The sequence below is a fragment of the Chionomys nivalis genome, chromosome 4 (genome assembly GCF_950005125.1).
Source record: "Chionomys nivalis chromosome 4, mChiNiv1.1, whole genome shotgun sequence".
Taxonomy (NCBI): Eukaryota; Metazoa; Chordata; class Mammalia; order Rodentia; family Cricetidae; genus Chionomys; species Chionomys nivalis.
Genome location: NC_080089.1, coordinates 66,825,968 through 66,847,517, shown reverse-complemented (window position 1 = coordinate 66,847,517; position 21,550 = coordinate 66,825,968). Strand labels below are relative to the sequence as shown.

Genomic DNA, 21,550 nt, shown 5'->3' with positions numbered 1-21,550 from the left:
TGGACCTTATGTTAAAGTCCACTAGGGACTGATACAGTGTGGGTTAGGTTCTCCAGTCTTCTGAATACAGAACAGAAAGTGAATGTAGGCCTCGGACATACCAGTAACAGTCTTGAACATTTCTAAGCCCCGGTGGGCAGGGTGCTGTCCAAGAGGCAGAGGAAATCATGCTTGTGCAGAGAGGGTATCGTTTTCTGTACCCTTGCCTGGCAGCTGCCTGATGCCCTGAGGTTTTAGATGCTCAGCCAGTCACTTACTTCTGCCTCCTTGGGGATCCCTGGGCTCTACCTTCCCAGCTTGATGCCTCGGAAATTTTTTTTTTCCTGATTCTCCTCTTGCTGAGTCCAACTGCCTTTCTGTCTTTTCTCCTCAGTTTTCGGAATTAAACATAATTCCCCTCAGAGTTGTTTGCCTTTTCTTGCTCCCTCTTGCTTTGTTCATCCCCACAGCATGCCTTAGCTCAGGGTTACATCTTTCTTTCTTTCTTTCTTTCTTTCTTTCTTTCTTTCTTTCTTTCTTTCTTTCTTTCCTTCTCTCTCTCTCTCTCTCTCTCTCTCTCTCTCTCTCTCTCTCTCTCTCTCTCTCTCTCTCTTTCTGTTTCTTTTTTAAATTTTCAAGCTCCTTAAGATCAAAGCCAGTTCCTCTGCTGATTCATGATACTTGACACATAACTGATACACCTGAGCAGTTGGCAAATTTTATCTCTTAAGTTATATGTTCTATTTTTATTACTTTTTAATTTTTGTTTGTGTTTTCCTTTCTCTCTCTCTCTCTCTCTCTCTCTCTCTCTCTGTCTCTCTCTCTCTCTCTCTCTCTCTCTCTCTCTCCCCTCCCTCCCTTCCTTTTTTTCCTTCCTCTTTTTTTATTTTTGAGACAGGGTTTCTCTCTGTAGCCCTGGCTTTTCTGGAACTCACTCTGTAGACCAGGCTGGCCTTGAACTCAGAGATCCTCCTGCCTCTGCCTCCTGAATGCTGGGATTAAAGACGTATGCCACCACTGCCCAGCTTATGTTTTAAATTTTTATTAGGAACAATTTCTGCTACTTCTCAGATATATTTATATCATATTCCTACTGATTTAAGATCTTAACTTTTTCCTTGTCTCTTTGACTTGTTTTTCCCATAACACCTCTCTGATCCTTATCCATTTCACTTCAAAGTGCCAGGCACCCAGTGATATTCGGCACAGGATGGCCAGGTTAGTCGCTCACACTGGGAGTCTCTGGGGCATGCAATAGCTGTCAGAGTAAGGGAAAGCCATGCAGGTGGTAGGCAGTAGTCCTCTTCCTACCTGTCCAGGTCACGTCCCTTCCAGCCTCCCCCAACAGTTCCCTTTCCCTCTTCTCAGTGCTGGGCCTGGTGTGCAGACTACCACAGTTCTCTCCATGATCTTTCACAGTTTCCCTGGGATACCCTGTGGTCCCTTAAGCTTCCTCCACCAGACTCTTCCAAAACATCTGTGGGTGAGGGCCCCTAGCGCACATCATATGTGCTCCAGTTGTTCTGTTAAAGGTCTGTCTTCCCACTGAATTGGAGGGGTGGAATGACTAGGCAAGGACTTGCCTTTCTTTTTGTATTTTCCAGTACATGGCCAATATCAAAAGTAGTAAATGCTTGTTGGTCTAGTTTATTAGTGCATAAGAAATATTCTACCCCTGTCTCTGTCTGTCCCTGTGTGTGTCTTCTTCCTGCCTGCCTGTCTCTGTCTGTCTGTCTGTCTGCCTGCCTGCCTGCCTGCCTGCATATCTGTGTGTCTTATATGTGTGGGGTGGCATGCATACCTTATCTTGACACACCTCACTGGTCACAAAATTATCTTCGTTTCATTTTCACATGTAGCTTCTGTGTCGTCTTCTCTGTGCTCATGGTTTTCCTGGAGCATGCCAATGGGCAGGGACAGAGACACGGTTCCGTGTTATCACCCACAGGAGCCCACGTGGTTTTTATTGCTCTTCAAAATCCCATGATTGATGGCTTTGATGCAGGAAAACATTTTAAGACAAACTAGCATGAAGCACGGTTGCAGTTTATTCAAAGACATTTAGAATACATAGATTTTAAGCACAGGGGTGAAGGGAATGGAGACGAAGAGCTAGGGAAGACAGTGAAGCTATCCTGACACCATGGGTATGGTTTTCTCTAAGATAGGCTCACGATTTTAATATAGATTTTAAACATGGCGGCTCAGACACTTGTGCAAAGAGTACGGCATACCAAAGTGCGAGTACGGGCTTCTCAAGGGAAAGTTACCTGCCTTGAGCTTTGACCATTTGCACCAGTTTTGTGGCTCTCAGATTATGGCTCAAAGGGTTGCAAAGCAACCCCCAACCCCGCTTAATAAGTAAGATCATAGGATGTCTTCATAGCCGCCTTTGATAAGTCTGTAATAGGTAAAGATATGGGATAGATAGATAGATAGATAGATAGATAGATAGATAGATAGATAGATCTATATGTAATAGATAAAGTAAAACCAGGAGGTTAGGATGTGTACTTGGACGGTGAATGGAGTATCTGAGAGTCCTAGAGAACTGCAGGGTCCAGGAAGGGGAGAAAGACCTTAACTCAGTGTTATTAATGTGCAGAATTCCTGATTCTGTGCTGAACCAGACTCCTGGGGGAGCGCTCCTGCCCCTTCCCATGTCCCCCTGATTTTCCCTGCTATCTAGAGTGTCTTGGGAAGATGCTGTATTCCCCTCATTGACAAGCCAGCCCTCAGAAATGCTGATAAATATCTCACTGTCTCCTGGGTAATTAGCCCCCAAAGAGCTGGGGTGCTTTCTGGAGCTGCTAATTTGTGTGTGTCAGCTTGCCAGAGCCTCACCAGCAGCAAGACCCGACAAGCTGCTAACAAGTGTTAAACACTGCAGGAGCTTCCTGCCAGGGGCTTCCAGATAGCACTCTGGGGACAAAAGTCCCTTGATGGCCAGGAATGACTGATGGCCAGAAATACCAGTTTTAGAAGTGTTTTTTAGTTTGGGAATAATAGAAAGTTACCTAACTTAGAGGGTCATTGAATTTGAAAACAAAATCGAAGGAAAGACACAGTGACACTAAGGCCATAGGTGACCGCCTCTAGGAGTTCTGGAAATTAGATCTGTGACACAGCTTTAAGATATTTCTGCCTGGTAGAGGCTTTTAGGGGATCTATGCTAATGGATGTTTAAGAGCAACAATTAACATACCACTTCATAATTAATTATGGGGCATTGGCAACCGACAGGGGTTTAAATTCCTTACATAGCCAAATGTTAATTTGAAAAAAAAAAAAAAAACATATGAAACTATTTTTATTGGCTGTGTTTGCCAGGCAGCCTCTTTGACCTGCAGCTGTCCTGAGTCACCTTATACATGATGTTAGTGTTCTCTAAGCCAAGTGGCTCCTAAGTATCTTCACATCTTAAGCCAGTATTTGCATGTCTGCCTCACACAGCAGTGACCAGCAGCTGAGAGGGAGTGTGGAAATGCTTCTCCTGGCTTCTAGAAGATTATAGTCCTTTTAGATCGCATTGCTAACGTCAAAACTTTGGAATTGGACCCCAGTGCTGTTTTTCAGGCATGGGCACCTCGTTCTTAAAATTTTAGGACCCATTTTCTTCAGCTGTAAAATGGGAATAAAGTTACATCTTTGGGTCACTGTGAGGGAGAGTCAGGCAGTGTGCAATCTCTGCGCATTTGTGGTTTGTGAGGCTGCTGCTAGGCTGCCAAGGAGGTATGGAAGGTGCAGCATGGTAGAAGGTTCCATTAGGTGAGATGGGGTATATTGCACGCTGCTGGGTAGTACTGGGTGGAGATGGGGGTACACATCAGAAAATGGGCTTTGTATGAGCAGGATGTTGATCGGGCATTGGTAATGTGTCCAGGAGTGATTCACAGCAGAACCCAGGCCCTCTTGGAGCCTTCATTCTGGGGGGGAGGGAATGTGGGGTGCACACCCTGTGGAGGCAGCAAAATCATTGAGGTAAAGGGAGTCAGACAGGTTCCAAAAACACGAGCCCTTTAACTGGAACCCAAAGGTCTTATGAGTGCCTTGAAATGGGCGGTCACATGCCTTTATGAAGGGATCCTTCTCAAAACCCTCCGGTGACAGTGGCTAGCCTTGGGAATGGGGCGTATGTTTTTCCTTTTTGTTTGTTTGAGGCAGAGTAACCCAGGCTGCCCTCGAACTCATGGTGTATCATTTGATCACCTTGAAATTCTGAGCTTCCTGCCTCCACCTTCCCAGGGCTGGGATTACAGGTGTTCATCACTGTACCTGGCTGATGTGGTGCTGGGGATCAAACCCAGATCTTCCTGCGAGCACTCTGCCAACTGAGCTTTGATTTTTCTTCTTGAGTTATTTTTCTCTACCTGTAATAACTGTGCATTATAGAAAACATGTACAAAATTTAAAAGTAAAAGAAAAATAAACAGCCATAGCTCACTGCTCTGGCAAACAATGTCTTTTGACTAACTTCCTTTCAGAGTCCCCTTTTCACTCATGGAGTTAGCCACACTCTCTTACTTCTTGGCCTAAGTGCTCCCTCTACTAGTACTGGGAAGCTGCCTGCCTTTTCATTGAGTGAGGGGAGGGTGTTTCTCAAGTTCTTATAAGCAGTATTTTTCGGATCAAATAATGTTCATTTGAGAGTATAGAACCAGCTGAACTTAGGCAGTGCGCCTGCAGGTTGTGATGCTGTTTCCAAGTCCTCAGAGAAAGAACCCACTCATCCTCCTGGAGGACAGGGCTTCTGTATTGGATGACTTCCTGTTGTGAGGTCTGTAGCTTGTACTCAGGGTACTGAGTGTGGTCAAGGATATTTGAAATATCTTCCCAGAGCTCTTTCCTAAAACCGTACCTGCCAGAAAGACTTCTTAAGCTTTTGTGGGACTTGGAGCTGCCTGGGCATGGGAGGGAGGGTGGACATAAGCAGTAGGAAGAAGGCAGAGAAGTAAGTGGGTAGCAGTTGCCTTGGGTTTTTTGAGGAGGACTGCCAGCAGGATGCTTTAAAGTGAGGTGTGTATGTGTGTGTGTGGGGGGGGGGGTGTCATGGCGCCCTACTAACTGGAAGTGGCCGAGGGAGATGCTTGCACTGAAGAGGAAGGTTTTACAACTTGAATCTCCTTCTTCCCGTGTTCTTATGTTATAACTCTGCTTAAATGTCATTATCCCCTATCAGACTGAGTTATCAGAGCCCATGATCCAGAAATTAACATTTTATGTACCTTAATAGTGTTTAATTAAAGCCATAAATATGGACATGAGAGGAAAGGGGGCTAGGCAGGAATGTACCTTGGACAAGGAATGTGACCTCTGGTCCAGTAGGACTTCCACTGGAGGAAGGGAGCATGCCACAAGGAGGAAAGGGGACAAAAGCTTTGGCCAGGCAAAGCAGAATATAGTTAGTAGTAGGGCCTGAAGACACAGAGATCTCTGTTGGTAGTTCTGGCTTCTCTAGTGACTGCTGGGTTAGCTGGGGTTAAACATCAATATCATTCCTGCCCGTTTTCCTTAAGAGGTATGTTAGTCAGGGTTCTCTAGAGGAACAGACCACACACACACACACACACACACACACACTGAGTTTATTAGAATGTGTTCCAGGCTGTGGTCTATCTAGTCCAACAATGGCCATCTACCGACAGCAGGTAATCTAGTAGTTTAGTCCACGAGGCTGGATGTTCAGCTGGTCTTCAGTATATGCTGGAGTCCCGGATAAGTAGGCTCTAAGGCCAGTGACCTTTATATAGGTTGTCTGTAGAAGGCGTTTCCCACATTAACGTTGGATCTTGTCACCTCAAACATCAAGATTAGATAGAAGTGGATCTTCCTACTTCAAATGATTTTACTAAGAAAAAAAGTCCCTCACAGGTGTGCCCAGCCTTTTGGGTTTTAGTTAATTCTCGATGTAATGAGTTGACAGCCAAGAATAACCATTGCAAGTGGTATGCTCACAAAGTCACTCTCTTTTCTCCCTTCCTCCTTTGCTTCTTTGCTTGCATGTCATCCTGAGCTCATTTCTCTGTCCTTCCAAATTTAGCATTGTCCTTCCAACCCACCCCATCTCTTTTAACTTGTAACACTGAGTGGTTATTTTGGGGCCTATACAGATAGGTAGCAATTTGAAGGAAGGGCAGGTTAGCATGAAATCCAAACTCTCAGAATTGCCTGCAGACAGTGCTTGGTAAATGTCTGTTGATAGTCGCTTATTGGTGATCCACACTGTGAGGCCTCCCTGCCTCAGTGACCCTCATGGAAAGGCATTTCTCTGGGGCAGTGCTCTGCTCCAGGACACAGGGAACCCTTGTTTCTTTTGACTGGGCTGTGGGGTTGCCCTTTGGATGACGTATTTGGTCTGAATTCTCAGAGCTCCTCTAAATCCCACCCACCTGAGGTCTTCAGGGCGGGAGGAGAAAGCCCCCGGAAGAAGCCCACTGGTGCCCTGAGCTGGTTCTTCTGAGAGCCCAGCACTGGACAGCTGCAGTCTTATGACACCAATTGAGCAGAGGGAGGCTACTCCAGGAGTGTGGTCTAGGCTGGATGCACACGTCTTGAAACACAAAGGTGCCAGACTTAATCAATGACCATCAGAGGTGCCACAAGCCAGTGGCTTCCAGGTCTTACGAGCTAGAAGAATGAATTTCCTGGTCATGGGAAGGTGAGCTCAGGAAGGAGTTTCATTATGGGATTAGAAGTAAGAGCCTGAGAGATAGACTCCTGTATAGCCTGAGTGGGTTCCAGAAAGTGGGATACCATCAAGGGTCCTCCCCAAGGAGTTAATAAGGCTTTTATATGGGGATGGGGTGAGCTAGTCAGTCAGTGGAGTCTGATGACAGTCACTGACCAGCGATCTGCCGTGTGTGGTGGCTGCCCTCCTCAGTGGCCCTTCTGGAAAGGCTGATTTCTTAGGGTGGACTACTCTCCTCACTGTGCCTGAATTCTTTTGGCAAAGGGGAAACGGCTCTGTATCCAGTGTAGCTCAGTGACATGTAAGAGATTTTGCGACCATGTAGGTTAGCTGCACTGAGTAAGTCACTACACTTGTCACGTTAGCATTCAGTGTTTGTGCATGGAAACAGCGTGATTGGAGTGAGAAGCTGACTGTGGTCAGGACGCAGGTGAGTTGTGGGCTATAGAGCCGAGTTAATTATCAAAGTCTCGCTACTGTGCCCAGAACAGTAATTATGCATTTTTCCTTCTTGCCTTCGTTAGGTTGAAAACACTGCTTCAGTTCTTTGGTGATAACTGTGTGTCTGCCTCCTTTTCTATATTCTATGTTTGTTGTTGGTTTTTCTATGCTTTTGTTTTCCTTTTCTGATGGCTCTGCGGTCCTGCTAAACGTTAACAGTATTGCCTTGTGCCTGCCTGTAAACATGGTTAGTAATTGCCCTCTTGAGAGGCTGAGGTAGTTTTAGAGTCCCCTTCTTGGGTCGTCTTCCCCTGGCTGCACATGGGAGACGGTGCCAGGCCTCTGTGAGGCTGTATCCCAAGTGTGTCAGTAAGCAGTTGGTTTCTACTTCACCAAGAACAGAATAATCTTGGGTAAACGTAGCCATTGGAAAAAAGCAAATATTTGTCTTGGCAGCCATTGTCCCTCAAGAGTCTGGCCTGTTTTTTGGGCAAACTAGGATGTAGGCCAGAAGGCATGGTATTGAATAGTACATTGCTTAATAAACCATTGGAAGTGTTTGAGTTAGGGGCATATAGAAAACAGTGTCCCAGGGGCTGGAGCCTAATGGTAATTCCAGGTGATTGCAGAGGGTTTGAAGTTCAAAGTCATCCTCAGCTACATAGCAACCTGGTAAAAAGCTTGCTATGCAATTGTGAAATCCTGAATTTAATCCCCAGAAGTCATGTTGAAAAAAAAATTGTTTTTGAGGGGCAGTGGTGGGTATACACCTTTAATTCCAGCACTCAGGAGGCAGAGGCAGGTGGATCTGAGTTCGAAGCCAGGCTGGTCTATAGAGTGAGTTCCAGGACAGCCAGCGATACACAGAGAAAACAAAAACAAAACAAACAAGCAAAAAAAGGGGATGGGGAGAAGAGGAGGAGGAAGAAAATTCTTGGCCCAGTAGTGTGTACCCCTAATCTAAGTCCTGGGGAGGTAGAGGCAGATGGATCCCTAGGGCTTTGCTGGCCAGCAAGCCTGACCTAATTCGTGAGTTTCTGACCAAGGAGAGACCCCGTTTTACAAAAGTTGATCGAGGAAGACACCAAGTCAGTCTCTGGCCTCTACTCACATGTATGACACACAGGTGCGTGTAGGCATCCACACACACACACACAGTGCCCTAAGTGAACATGCACACACACACACACACGAGGACACACAAGGAGACAATATCCCTTTCTGCCTCCTGCTTCTCTCTTTTTTTTTTTCTATCCTCACCCACCCCAGCAACTCTGAGAATTCCTTTTTCCCTCTTTCATCTCACTGGCTTAACTGGGGCTTCTTCACTTTACCCTGTTGGCATTTGAGTCTTGCTCAGTCTTTGTTGTGTGGGAGCATCCTGTGCAGTGGGTGGTACTTGGAGCTGATCTTGGCCTCTACTCTACTGGTGCCTGTAATAATACCCTTCCACAGTTTCAGCTTGCAGAATTCCAGAATGTCCCCAGATATCCCTGGGGAGAGGGTACTACCCTTGTTTAGGCACCCCAACTTAAGTTGGCCCTTCTCACCGTGGTCATTGTGATCCCAGTGGCATGGAAGGCCTGAAGTTGGTGATGATTGGTGGACCACAGCACGGGGGTAGGGATAGTCTGTGTCTCTCAACCTTGATTCCTGTTAAGAGTCAGCTTTTATCCTACCAGCAGTGAACTTGGCTGTGATGTGACTCTCACAGAAGCATGGGGGTTAGTGATGATCAAATCCACGTTAGCCGTTGCCTTTCAGGGCAGGCGTGTGCTGTTTCCCCCTCAAGGCTTCTTGCCTTTCTGTGATAGTTTTAAACAGGGCATGCCAGTCACAAGGAGGATGCTCCGGAGATGAGCCTGACACTTGGCACCTCCAGGGACAGATCCCTCAGCTGGCCAGCAAAGCATGACAGGAGTCTATGCCCATCATGCCTGTGAATCAGTCAGACTTACTTTATGTCATTGGAGGCCAAGGCGCCGACCTTTGATGGCAGTGTGTTACTGTGTTTGGGCAGATGTAGTTCCTGGCCTTCTCAAGCGTGACTACACATATGTTCCGCCAGGCAGTCTTGCTGCTTTAGAAATATGAAGAAAAGGCTCTGTCCCAAAGGAACTGCCAATCTGCCTTTAAGACTTGAGCGTTGTATTCCTTAAGAAAAAAAAAATCTTGGAGTCTAAAGTTGTCACAAAAACGTATCCCTGCCTTGGTTACTTAAAAATGAAGAATTTCTGGTCTGAGGAGATGGTCACTGGGTAAAACAGTTGCCATGCAGGTATGAGGAATGAAGTCTGGACCCCTGGTACCCACATAAAAAAAAAGCTGGTGGTTGTGGTGGCTGCCACTGTAACCCAAAGACTTGGGAGGCAGAGACAGGATTCCTCTGGGCAAGCTGGGCAGTTAAACTGGCAGAATCAGTAAATGCTATGTTCGGTAAGAGACCCTGCCTCAGTAAATAAAATAGAGTGATAGAGAGGACACCAGGCATCAACCTCTGACCTCCACATGCATGTACATCCACCTGTAAGCATACCCACACAGACACACGTACCCACACACGTACAAATTCCATATACACATGATTTCCATTTTCTGTTGGCTCCTCTTTGTTTTCCTGCTATTAGCTTTTCCTTGGAAATTTCAAATAGACTATATGATAATCCCACGTGCACTCTGCATTGATAGTCCACGCACGACCTTCTTGTTTGATTCGAGCCCCCACTCAGCTGATGATTTTGAAGCTGAGCCTGTGTGTCACAGCATTCCGTCTGTTTCAGGGAGCAGCTCCAGAAGATTGAGGCTCTTTTCTTCAGTTTAATCGTCACTGCATGTTGTCTGTCTGTCCTTCAGGCCTCTCATAGTGTCTCCCTCTGTATCTAACCAAGGCTCCTGCTGGAGGGATACCAAAGCCATCTTTCATTCTCCTTGCCTCTCATGTGCTAACAGGTGAAGGTACTGCATCCCAGATGGGGTCTTTCTAGATCTGATCTCCTGCTTACGTTTTTCCTTCTGGGTCCTCTGGCTTGACACAAGGCCCAGCCTTCTCTTAAGGAAAATGCTCAACCGTTAGGTGCCTCTGCTTGCCTGATGGCTCTTCTCCAAGTGCCTGCCCTGCCCTTAGCAGGTTGCTGTCTGGCCTCCACCCCTTAGAGGAGATACCACTTTTTAGTCAGTGCTATCAAACTTTCCAGTGGCCTCAGACATGCATGTCACAGTGTTGCATCTCTGGGTCTGTGTTTCGGCTATGAACAAACAGACCAAACCAGAGTTCATATTACTCATAGATGATTTTAAAGGCTGTGTCTTTTTCTTGGTCACTGTTGGCCTGGCTGGGCTGGGAGGGATATTTGTATGAACCCAACTTCCCGGTGCCTCTGACTTCTGCGTTCTGTTCAATTTGCTGTTTGCCCTCCCTTCTTGACTTAGGAACTCTGCCCCAACTTTCACTGTTCCGCATTTAGCTGATGCCTCTCTTACTTGCTAGGGAACTGGTGGTCCCTTCTCACAGTTCTTGTAATACAACCCAGAGCTAGACATGGTCTCCCTAGAAACTGAGTCTGTCTTGATATGTCTGCCCTCACTGTACCCTTCAACTATGCTATGATGTCACTGCAACCGTCCCACGGAAGCTTCTTCTTCTCCCTTGCAGTCCTCTCCCTCAGTATCCTGATTTCTCTTTGTTCTTTATTTGGTCTCCTCTGAGTGATTGTAGCTTCCCCTGTAGCTCTTACCTTGACCCCTTGGAGGTGGCAAGAGGTGTGACCTCCTCTGCCTTCAGCTTAGCCTAACACTCTGGATGCACCATTAGAGGTCAGTGGCAGTTCCCATGAAGACCCATCGTCTTGGCCTGACCCTCTTCCCATAGGTATCCTTCCTTGTAGGTGCCTCTGTGAACCTGTGCTGAGCTCCCTGCGAGGTACCTGTAGCATCACTGTTCATAGAATACTCTCCTCTTTCCTGCTGGGGACCACACTCCCAGAGAGGACATTTCTCACTCTGCAGATGTTCTAGGCTGGGGTATGAGTGCCAACTGTGAGAGCATTTCGACTCTCTTCCAGAGGAATCATCTCCGGCCTGCTTGGTGTCTCTTTTCTCTCTGCACCTTCTGTGGAGTCTTGCCCTGCCCCAGTCCTGGAAGCTGTTACCGACCGAAGGAGCCCTCGGGGAAACCGGGCGATGTGTGCGCCTCCATCCCTTTCACAGATGAGAACACTGCACAGTTGGGAGGAGGGGACTGCACCGGCTCACAGACAGTAGTTATTGCTGGAAACAGACAGGAGCCCAATCAGGCAGGTGCTGTCTGATTCCTGCCTAGACCCTTGATTCCTTCCAGAAGCCCCATCCTTGACCTGGGGTCAAGGAGCTTTGAGACCAAGCATAGCTGAAGTGATCCTAATAGAAGTTGTTTGAAGCTTCTGCCTGCTTCACTTCCCACTCCTTGAGGTACACACCATCTGCTTTCCCAGCTCCACTGAGTTCTTCTGGGCTATTGGCTCATTCCAAGGTCTCTCAGAATACTCTGCACGTACTGGATGCTTGGGGTCTTCCTCACCTAGGAAAGTTCAGCTTGGGGGCCCTTTAGAAACAGTTTAGTGGCTTAGGGGATGGAGTGGATAATGTTTGTTGTGCAATCATAAAGACCCAAGTTTCCATCTCCAGCATCTGTGTAAAAAGCCAGATGTAGTCCTTGTCTGTAGTCCTGTACTGGGAGATGATGGTGGCATCCCATGGGCTCCCTGGTTAGCAAGTCTAGACAATTGGTGAGTTCAGGTTCAGCGGGAGATCCTGTCTCAGAAATCAAGGTATAGGGCAGTAAAAGACAGCAAACACCACCCTCTGGGCACTGCATGCACATGCGTGTGTACCCATGAAGGTATTCCCCACACACTTATGCACACACATACCCCACATGAACACATTCAAATATACAAACAAAATGCACTTTCTGAACTTGTGTGTATGTAATTTGTAGCTGACTTTTTGTTTAGTTGAGGTATAAAGGCATAAAAATCATTGCAAACATGAACATCATATGTATATTTCTGTATGTACATAAATATTCAACTCATGTGTATTTACACCTACAAATGGAAGGAGAGGGGAAATAGGAAATAGGGGGTTCCAGTGAAGTGGTCTAGATCTGGGTTTCTGAAGTCATCTAAAGGGAGGTACAGTTTCTTTTTTTCTTCTCTTTAGGGGAGTTGGGAAAGCAATAATTTTCTTTTAATTGATTAAAATACCCTTTATTCTTTGACAGGTCTTACCGTATCTTGATCTGCCCAAAACCCCACTCTCACTTCTCCTTCATCCTTAGCATGTCCCCCTCTCGCCTTCATTTCTTCATGTTTTTTCCCTTGTTCTTTCATCCCCTTTATTTTATTTTTATTTTTGGTGACCCATTGGTTCCAGTTAGTTGCCTGCTAGATTATTGGCTGATCTTGTGGGTTTGATCTTGCACAGGGAGCCAGAAGAAGGTGATACTTGACCAGCCTCCTTTCTAGAGAATTCTTAAGCCCTCCGTTGTCTTATGGTAGAATGATGTTTTTTTTTTCCTGCTACATAGTGTGAAATTCTAAAATCCCAAGTCCACATCAGTCAGATGTACTTTTATCCTATTCTGATTGCAAGATAAAAATAAATAAATAAATAAATAAATAAATAAATAAAACGACCATACAAGAAACATATGGGAATTACTAAATTAAAAGAATATGGAATGGGAATTGCTTTCCAAGTAGAATAGCAGTTAAATGTTTCTTTTTGACACAGTCTGTAGAGATCTCCCTGGTGGTGATGTCATGTTTTATGCTCAAGGTAGCTGTGATTGTTTTATTGGAATACTTTAATCTTTTTTCTAAATTAATTTATTTTATATTTTAACTGCAGTCTTCCCTCCCTCCTCCTTCAACTCCCTCCTTCTCTCCTCTGCTCCCCCCTTAATCTACCCCTTCTCTGTAATTGCTCGGAAAGGGACAGGCCTCGGGCTTCAGCAAAACAAAGCACATCAAGCTGCCACAAGACCAAGCACTTCCCCCTGTATTCAGGCTGGGCAAGGCAATTCAGCTTAAGGAATAGGTTCCCGAGAGCCAGCTAGAGCACCAGGGACAGGCCCTGCTCCCATTGCTGGGGTTCTTACATATAGACTAAGCTATACAACTGTCACATGTGTGCAGAGGACCTAGGTTGGTCCCATGCAGGCTCCCTGATTGTTGGTTCAGATTCTGTGAGCTCCCCTGAGCCAGGCTAGTGGTTTCTGTGAGTTTTCCATGCCATGTCCTGTCCCTACCCCATTTCTTACAATCCTTCCTCCCTCTCCTCAGCAGAACTCCCCTAGCCCAGTGTTTGGCTATGGGGTCTCCAAATCTGCCTCCATCAGTCACTGGATGAAGACTCTTCAATGACAACCGGGGTAGTCACCCATCTAATCACAGGGGATGGCCAGGCCGGTTCAGGCTATGCATTGACAGCTGCAAAGAGTCGTAACTGGGGTCATCCTTGTAGACTTGTGGAAGTTTCCCTAGCATTAGGCTTCTGCCTGACTCCTTAAAGCCCCGCCCCCTTTCTAATCATCTCTTTCAGTACTCTCTCCCTCCCCCAACTCCCAACAGGATCCCTCAAGTGCCCGTGCCCCCCTCCCCTGTCCAACTAGGAGATCTCTGTTTCCTCTTCCCAGGGAGATGGATGCATCCCCCTGGGCCCTCCTTGTTACCTAGCCTCTCTGGATCTGTGGATTATAGCATAGTTACTCTTTTCTTTACAGTTAATATCCCCTTATGTACATACCATGTTTGTCTTTCTGGGTCTGGGTTACCTTACTCAGGGTGATTTTTTTTTCTAGTTCCATTCATTTGCCTTCAAATTTCCTGATTTTTTAAAAAGATACTTTAATCTTTAAATCATAATGAGAAGTGGTCAGAACCGTTTGGGCAAGCATACTGAATAGTTGATGAAGGAATCCCAAGTGAATCAATTTTCACATCCGAGTCATCCTCACATGGTAATGTTGATGGAAGTTGACTGGGTGGGGCATGTTTGCTCGGTGTGAAAAAGAGTCTGAATCTAGGGGAGCATTATCCCGAGGATAGAATACAAAATAGAGATAGGTCGGACAGTCTTTAAAAAGTGAGCTTAGTATTTTTTTTTTATTTTAAACCAATGCACCTCAATTATACTTTAAAATATTTTTTAAAAATGGCATATTCCTATTTGAGCCCCCAGAGCGCTGCTTTTCTCCCCTGGGCATGATCTCTGTGGAGAGGAACTCCATGTGAGGTCCACACCTAGGCCATTTGGATGCCCGAGTCTTGTTTGCCTCGTCCACACCTTCCTGTGTACAATAGCAACAGAACAAATAAGTTGCCTGTGGTTTTATTTAATGAATATCAAATCAAATCTGTATTTTCTAAGTGTAAGCATCATCATTTTGATTAAAAACACTAGTTTCACATGGCTCAGTGGTGCATTTTAGTATCACATCCTCCCACTCTGACTTCCCAAGAGAAGGGCTCATGAGGATGGTGACCACCTACCCCACTGTGTATCCTTCTGCAAAGCTGAGGCTTGGATTAATGAATGGCTGAGAGCAAAGGCGAATGTCTTTTAGGGTTCCGAGTTAAAGTAGCTTATTTAATAGAGTCTTCGTCTTCCAGACTTTACTTGTTACATCTCGGAAAGCCTTTTTGAGATGGAAGAGAAGACATAAATGTCAAATAGTAGGTTTCCCTAATTGATAGACCAACAAGGAGAGAGCTTTTTCAAAGGCACTGGGTTTGTGGCAGAAGATTGAGCATTTATTTGGTCAGTGCTTAGGTAGGGCTTCTGAATTAGGAGACTTTGAAGTACAAGTGAGGATCCTCAACAGAGAATCTGGTACTCCGATTTTGATATACACAAGCTTGTCTGTGTAAGACTCCATTCTGACCCTGTTTCCTTTAACCCTGTGAGGCCCCATTGTGGGGAGTCATTGCCCATATAAAATGTGCATGTAAATTTCTCAAACACTCATTACCATTTAGTGTGTTTTAGGAACTGAGCTGAGTCTAGAAATAGAGGGTAGGCCACAGTTCCTGCCCTCAGTCCTTCCAGATTAGACACTTAGTAAAATTCATCACCGTACTGTAAATGTAGGAATTAAGATTCAATCAATAAAGATTCCTTTTAAGAAGGTGGACTGTATGTGCAGATCCTATAGGGGCCAGAAGAGGGTAGACTCCTCAGAACTGGGGTTGTAAATACCTCTGAGACCAAGTACTAGGAACTGAACTCAAGTCCTCTGCAGGAGTCCTCTGCTCTTAATCAAGAAACCACCTCTCCAGCCTGACTAGGTTTTTTTGTTTGTTTTGTTTGAAGATTTTTCTGGAGTCTTACTTCTGGGTCTCACTTTCGCCTTTGTCTTGCAGAGGACAAGGTAGTCTTATTTCTAGTCTCCTTGGAATAGCTCTTCGCTGAGATTCTCTTGACTCAGACCAGCACCCAGTCTCTGGCTGGACAAGTTAGTGAGGGGAAGTCCAGAGTAGAGAAATGACCTCTCCCTGTGTAGTCAGACATCTTCAACCTAGCATAGCTGGGCTGTGCTCATCGACCTGCCTTTTTTTTTTTTTTTTTTTTTTTAAAGATTTTATTTATTTATTATGTATACAACATTCTGCCTTCATGTATGCCTGCATGCCAGAAGAAGGCGCCAGATCTCATGACAGATGGTTGTGAGCCACCATGTGGTTGCTGGGAATTGAACTCAGGACCTCTGGAAGAGCAGTCAGTGCTCTTAACCACTGAGCCATCTCTCCAGCCCTCGACCTGCCTTTTGAAGGAAAGTATTTCTAGATTTCAGTACAAGAGCAGGCACGACAAGGGACAGAAGCTGGAGAAAGTTGGAAGAGTTTTAGTCTGAAAATGGCTTTTCTTTTCTCCCTTTGATTCTTGCCATTGCTGTATAGGGTTATCAAAGAATCTTCGTCTTATTTCTTCTTGGATTTTGTGATCTTGAATGACAGTCAAGAATGCACTTTGCTCTTTTTTGAGTTACTTATAAGGGATTTTCTCCTCTGCATAGTCTTAAAGCCTTCAAACTGGATAATTTGGGGCCGCAAAATACTTGGGTTACTAATGCCACAGACAGGCAGGCACATAACAGGGTGGTAGTGTCTCTGTGAAGGGTCCAGCCCCACGTGGCAGGAGGAAGTGGGGAGAGTCTGTGCCACGGTGTATGAGTAGTTCATCTTCTGTGCCTACAGTAGAGCTGATTCTGAATGAGGTGTGAGGGTGGGGAGGGAGAGAACCTAGAAAAATCATGTCTTGTTAGTTCTGGTGGTTTCAGGAATTGTCAAATTTAGCCCCAAACGGGGGGAACTTTATAAAACACAGCCCTGGCTAACAACACCCTTGCTTGTGGTAAATATGGAGAGTGGTAGTAGCTTTTGTACTTCACGCATGATGTCTTCCACACAACGGGCCACAAGGAGCTGCCCGGTGATGGGATGTGATGATTGAGTGCTCCTGCGAGGAAAGTGATCTTCAAAGAGCTGGAGAGAGCCTTACTCAGGTTTAACCAGAAGTATTTTAGGGCAAGGCATGTAGTTCTGATAGAAAGGGCTTGCCTGGGTCCTATCTCTACCACCACAAAAATCAAACAGAAGTGTTTTAAACAGATAGCTGTGCCTGCAGAAGGCCTGTTCTGTGTCAGCGTTCTCTGGGGACCTGTTAAGATCAGACGGTGAACAAGAATCTCTGCCGTAGACTGTTTCCATCTCTGTATCAAATGCCTGCTGCTCAGATAAACTCCGTGTGGCTGCTGAGCTTTGCTGGCTGAATTAACTGTGTGTTCACCTTGAGCCTGCCCTTTCCACCATTGGTTTTAGTACAAAGCAGGAAACTTAAACCCAGATTTTAAGTTTAAGGCATATCCATGGCAAATGACTAGAAAATTGTTCAACCGAGATCAAATTTGTTCCTCTTAGCCACTATGCTAATGCCTTCTCTAAATGCAATGTTGAGTCCCACAAATCTCTTGTTTTTTTTTCCCATTGGCACATGAGTATGATGTGTTGTGTGCTTGTGTATGAATTACGTTTTTGCATGTGTGTGGTTGTGCATGCACATATAATTGGTATATGGGAACCTTTCCTAGTTGGTTCCCGTGGCTGTGATAAAACTCTATGTTCCAAGCAACTTGAGGGAGGGTTTTATTTGGCTTAGACATCATGATAACAGTCTGTCACTGAGAGAAGCCACGACAGGAACTCTCCTCTAGGAAGGGAAGAAGTCAAGCAAAGACCACAGAGGAGTGTTGCTTGTTGGGTTGTTCCTTGTGGCTCACTGGCTTTGCTCTTTCAATCAACTCTGGATCACTTGCTTGGGGGTGGTACCACTCGCAGAGGGCTGAGACCCTTTAATGGGGTAAATGCTTTTGGACCAGTCTGGTGGACACATTTTCTCAGCTGAGGTTCCTCTTTCTAGATGACTCTAGCTTGTGTCAAGTTGGCAAAAAAAACTGAACCAGCACAAGGCCTGAGATTAATTGTCAGGGTTCACCTTCGACCAATCTCCACCTCTTCTTTAGCCACTGAGGCATCGTCTCTCAGTCAAATCCAGAGCGAGCTCTCCGGCTTGCTCTGAGGATCTCCCATCAACACCTCTGAGGATGCAATTATGGAAAGGCCACCATGCCCACCTAAGGGTTCCAGGAGTTCTGAACTCTGATGGTCATAGTCATATGCTAAGTACTTGAACCTCTGAGCCATCTCCCCAGCCCCATCTCACCAATCTTAACACATCTCAAGCCCCTGTGTAGACGGGCTTGGCATTGGGCAGGCTACCTGGCTTTGGTGACCTGCAGGTTTTCCTGAGCTGTGTGTGAGTGCCATGGTAGCTCCTCTCTGAAACAAGAGGGGCTGTAGTCTTTCGTCTTGTCTTCTGCAGGCATTTTCCAGGAATAGAAAGGGCAGCTAGCTGATAAAGGGGGCTAATTAGAAATAAGATTTAAAGACAGCTCTGCAGCTAACCAGGAATTATGGCTTTCTAACCAAGTTCATAATTACGATCTTAGGAGTGCTTGTATGATATGTAATCTTTAAAAATAAAGCAAAAAGAATACATTTATTTTCCAGATGTAAAGTGAACATAATGGGCCCATTGTGGGAATAAATTTCTGTGTTTTGTAATCTCAATAGAAAAAAAATCATTTAATATGTGAATGTAATCTGATGAAGACAAACCTGTGCAGTGGCTAAGCGTACTTAGGCTAGAGAATGTTTTAACAATGGACTGGCTCACCTGGAGACTCGCGGCTCCTTTGTTTCTGTTCTTATACAGTTTGTCTCTTCACAAATCTCACTGCTAATTAATTAGGTGGGGCTGGAGAGGTGGCTCCGCAGTTGAGAGGAGGTGTGGCTCTTGCAGAGGACCTACTCCTACCCAGTCCCTATGTGATGATTTCCTACTGTTCTCAACTTCAGCTCAGGGGATTCGGTACCCCTCTTCTGACCTCAGCGGGTACCAGGCATGCACATGTTGGTACTCATATATACATACATGTAGGTAAAACACTCAAACATGTACAAAGTAAATAAGTCTAAATTTTTTTTTTTTTTTTTTTTAAGATTCTACCTATTTCGTGAAATCACTCTTTGCCTGTGGGATCCTAGGTCGGAGCTGGCCTGCTAACTTTAGCTGGAGGTGACAGACATTAGATGAATTATAGGTGATTAATCTTCACTAGAGGGTCACAGAACTTAGTATATTCCCTTTCCGATGAACTGCTATCATATTTCTTCATCTTAAGGAAAACTACTTGCTTTATCTATCTTAAGGGGACTATTAATTTCCTTAAATTGGTTTGTAAATTATGAACAGTAACTTTTTTGTCTTGTGTGTAATTAATTTTTTTGACAAAAGGATCAGTGAAAGTTTTGTCTTATTTTTGTAATTCATCTATTAATATGTGTGTGTGTGTGCATTCACGGGTGTGCATATGCACACATACACATGCATGAGCATGTGGGTGCCACTCGAAGAGGGTGTTTGATCCCCCTGAAGCTGGAGTTACAGGTGGTTGGTTGTACCTGCCCCATGAGGGCGCTGGGATCCTAACTCTGATCTTCTACAAGAACAGCAAGCATTCCTACCTGCTGAGAAGCTACTTTAGTGTTTTCTTGTTGTTGATGTAGCAAGCCAAATTTGGTTGTGAAAGAAAATTAACCTTAATGGGAGTGGCCTTAATGGGAGGTGTGGCCTTGTTGGGGGATGTGTTGTCACTGTGGTGGTGGGCTCTGAGGTCTCATATATGCTCAGGATGCTACCCTGCTTTTCAGACCACTTCCTGTTGACATAGTGAAGAGATAAAAACTCTCAGCTCCTTTTCCAGCACTGCCTACACACTTCCATGCTTCCTGCCAGGACGATAATGGACTAAACCTCTGAATTTTAAGCAAGCCACCACAATGAAATGTTTTCTTTTATAAGAGTTGCTGTGGTCACAGCAATAGAAACCCTAAGACAACAAACATCTTAGTCTTTTATACTTTCAGATTTTGCTCTCATGTTTCAAAAGACCTTTGTTATCCTAATATTATAAAATATTCAGGCACATACTCCTCTAGTAATCATTCGATTCCATTTTAGATCATGTTTTTGTAAGTTGAGAAGCTTGTAGAATCCCTACCCCCACTTAATAAATCCCCATAATTTATTAACCCACTTTTCATTCCTACCTGGACTTGATGACACATTCTCTGTCTTTTATGAACACTGCACTTCTCCTCTTGCCTTGTTGATTCACTGTGACCAGGCTGTTTTGGTAAATCTGTAATTGATGGTGTTTTTCTGCCTCTTGTTGGGTTTCTACTGAGTGAGGTGTCAGATGGTGAACTCTTGGGGGGGAGGGGCTGGGGCTCAGAATGGACATGACAAAAAGATGAAACAAGAAGGATCTGCTTGATAAATGAGTCCCAGGAACTAAGTAAGAAAGAGGTGGACAGGGCAAGAAGGATTCTGTATGCTCATGGGGGAGGTCGAGTTGGGGGGGCACTGGGTCTGAAATTGGTTTAGACATGGTGCAGGAAGAAGGACACATTTATTTGGTTTTTTGTTTAAATTCAGATCCATTAAAGCCTTCCTAACGCAGAGGAGAGGAAGTGTTCTGCCTCTTTGCCAGCAGTAATGTAATTTTGGTCCTTGCGTAAGTGTCCTGGGACCTCGATTCCCTGTCGGTCTAGCAAATTCCCAGCACATGTGGTGTGAGGGAGACTCATTGCTTTCGGAGTTACTTCCTTTCTTTCTTAGTGTGGGGAAAATGACCAAATGTATAGACTTTTTACTCACAATCTCGTGTCTGAATCAGTACTTGTGTCTAATGGCTTCTCCTATTGTTCTAGGTATTGCTGCTAGAAGCTTCTCACACTCAGGATCTTCTCAGCAAAACGGATACTGCATAAATTGAGAATTTAGGTAAGTCTTTTAATACTGGATGCAAGAAAGACAGTTTAAAGAAAACCATTCTCATTTACCAAGTCCTGGGGACAGGGACATATGTTGATGTCCTCCAAAGCCTGTCACCTGGCACCTCCCCTGTGGTCCTCTCCATAGCCTGTGTGCTGCAGTGGATGTGCAGAATTCCTGGTCCTGGTGCCTGCTTGCTGTTTGGCTTCCTCTCTTAAAGGTTGGGTATATGAAAAGGGATGCGGAGCTGGGCATTTCCTGTACCAGGTCTTCATGAATTCACGTTTATCCCCATGGTTTGCTTTGTACACACTTTTAGAGGGTGAAGATTATAAGCACTGGGTAAGGAACTAATCTAGAAATTCCGTTGTCTTTGTAACGAAGTCCTGGGGACTTCGGGTTGTAAAGATGGATGTGGGATGGGAGGAAGTAAACATGAATTACAGGTAATGGGTTTTTCTTTGGTTGTGCGTGGGACAGATCCCAAGTGATATGCTTGGAAAATCTGCAAGTGGATGTAGGGACACACCTGCAGATTCTGGTTTGCTGAGTTTAGTCTGACAAGGTAAATCTAGTTCGACAGCCCTTAAGTAGTGTCATGGGCCACCCACCTTGTCCAGTTCTGGTTCTAATTGGCTGATGGCCTTGGGCCAGGTCATTTATTCTCTGACCGTTCTCTCTCTCCATCTGTGAAGTTTGTAAGATAGCCCAGGCTAATTGTTTATGGGCTTTAAGATTTGGGATGATAACAAAACCATGTTAAGATGAATTTACAATATCTTTTCAGTGAATATGAGCAAAGTTGATGATTGTTGAAGCTCAGTGGGTTGTGGGAATCTTGTGTTTATATGTAGTCATACTTTGTGTCTGGAATTTTTCATGATAAGGTTTTCACAGAATAATACTATCCTCTGCTAATAACATCTTACAAAAAAATGATTATTTTGATACTGAAAGAGTAGGGAGCCAGACGGTGGTGGCGCACGCCTTTAATCCCAGCACTCA

General features: G+C 45.1%; 1 protein-coding gene across 3 annotated transcripts in view; it reads left to right on the top strand.

The window, feature by feature from the left end:
- The window catches only part of Tln2 (talin 2), a 422,622-nt gene that overhangs the window by 151,557 nt on the left and 249,515 nt on the right, over positions 1–21,550 (top strand). For all 3 annotated transcript variants that reach the window (XM_057766343.1, XM_057766341.1, XM_057766342.1), the window contains one exon: positions 20,482–20,554. The gene's annotated coding sequence lies outside the window, so the exon portion shown is untranslated. The remainder of the gene's footprint in view (positions 1–20,481; positions 20,555–21,550) is intronic.